At 30.8% G+C, this 2,047-nt stretch overlaps 1 long non-coding RNA gene across 2 annotated transcripts in view; it reads right to left on the bottom strand.

Annotated features, from left to right (window-relative positions):
* LOC100571458 overlaps positions 1-2,047 on the bottom strand; it is a 55,604-nt gene that overhangs the window by 1,074 nt on the left and 52,483 nt on the right. The window contains exon 1 of one of the 2 annotated variants that reach the window (XR_003839618.1): positions 779-793. The exons of the other annotated variant lie outside the window; for it this stretch is intronic. This is a non-coding gene — a long non-coding RNA (uncharacterized LOC100571458). Of the gene's footprint in view, positions 1-778; positions 794-2,047 lie in introns of those variants that run through there. 2 annotated transcript variants of the gene reach the window in all.

Genomic DNA, 2,047 nt, shown 5'->3' with positions numbered 1-2,047 from the left:
TTAAAATAACATATCTAATAATAGATTCTTGCTCAGCAAAATTGTATTACCTAAAAAATAAAACTTTGTTAATAATATGTCAGTGTACCATTTGTCTTCTCTCTTTGAACAACGAGCGACACGCAAACATGAGCTAAAAACGATAGACTATTAAGTAACTTTTGGTTTTGGCAAACATTTAAAATTGGATACTTGAGTGATATACTTACATAAGTGCAGTGTGTGAATTAGACATTATTGGGGATCTAAGGCTTTTCTGGATGAATTAAAATCATCAACTGTATGGACTCCAAATCCTTTATTCGTCTGTACATTTTCTTATAACTCATCGTTGGAGAAACAAAATTTTCTGAAAATGCAAATTGTAAAAATATATAAATACCCACCTGATTTATGAATTATGTTAAACGATTTTACCTCTTAGATGAGATTTACTAGTCGCGCTCACAGTAGGACCTACAAATGTTGCCGTGAATCACTAACATTTATTTTACTTCTCCATCCCGGACAAGTGGTTTGGATTATGTTTTGAGACGGCCTCTGACCATGTTTACTAATTTACCGACCGTTGCTTGCAACCAATAATTATTGTGAAATGATTACCGCAGATTCTATGCCAGGTGGAAAGTGCGATGATCATTTAATTTGAACATTTTTAGCCATTATTCCCTTCTATTTTCAATTTTTGGAAATCTATATTTGAGAACAAATTAGCAAATTAGACTGGATCCATATTATTGAGAAAATATAATCAGTATAACTAGAAAATAATACTTACAAATGAAGATTGACGTGATGTGGCGAGGCGATACATAGAACGTTTTACTAAAAAGAATACACTTGTCCATGGTGGTTTTGTACTAAAACGTATGAATACAACTCTGTACGTATGTAGTCTGTACTTCTGTTCAAATTTCAAATAATTGAATTATTCAAAAGTCGACGGTCATCAATAAAGTATTAACACAGAATAAATAAATATCTATTGGCGGGACTTTTGAGTTCTGGCCGATGTGGAGGGCATTTAAATTTTACTGAATTCCAAAACATCCGGAACGCGCCAGTGGCGCAACTAGCGGGTAAGTCAGCAAAGTAAAACTTTGGGGCCCCCGATTTATAAGGGGGCCCCCATAATAAAAATTGGTTTTTAGTATTTTTTCACATTTTATAATTATAATTATTACCTATATTTTTTTATAAACACCTACATCAAAATGAAATGATTTTACTATAATTAGGTACCTATACTGTTATATTTTAATAGTTATTGTTAATAGCCTATGGATTACCTATATTATACTACGAGTTATTGATTTAATAATATTATAAAATCATTACCTATGGATTAATGGAGGCCAAGAATAGTGTTCTAAAATGTATACAACAATCAAAAGCCTACTCGAATTGTTATTATAACAGTAACTTATGTTAAATCGATGTGAAAATAATGTTGAACAATACGTCATATTTCTTGTAATAATTACATTGTGATTTGTGATGGATACAGGGACGGATTGGGCCATAGGGAATTCGGGAAATTCCCGAAGGGCCGCATACTAAATATTAAGTAGTAGGTAGACGTAAATATAATCTATTAATTGTTAAATATTACCATTGATTATAGATTATTCATTCAATGATATTACGTAATAACAGTCTATAATATTATAACGTAAAACGTTGTAAATTGTAATAATACAAGTATACAACGTTTACAACAAAAACTGAATAATAATATTAATTATCAATAAGTAATAACTGTAATAAAAAAATCAACTTCCGTGGACAGTAAAATCTATAAATAATTGGTTATTCGGGTTGTCGTTGATCAGATGGACCGGTGGGTTGTGGGTAATGACGACGAATTTTGACGATACAAGTCGGATGCGGGTCCTTAATATGAATACCTAATGAGAATATTTTTATTTGAAATTTATATTATTTATATTTAAATATCAATCATCATTCAAAACCTCAATATCAGCACTTGGCAGACAGCAGTTCATCACAATTTGGTTAATTTTACAATTCAATTACTAAGTACTTA

Source organism: Acyrthosiphon pisum, chromosome A2 (genome assembly GCF_005508785.2).
Source record: "Acyrthosiphon pisum isolate AL4f chromosome A2, pea_aphid_22Mar2018_4r6ur, whole genome shotgun sequence".
Lineage (NCBI taxonomy): Eukaryota > Metazoa > Arthropoda > Insecta > Hemiptera > Aphididae > Acyrthosiphon > Acyrthosiphon pisum.
The sequence above is the reverse complement of the archived record's forward strand: the minus strand, read 5'-3'. Positions and strand labels throughout refer to the sequence as shown.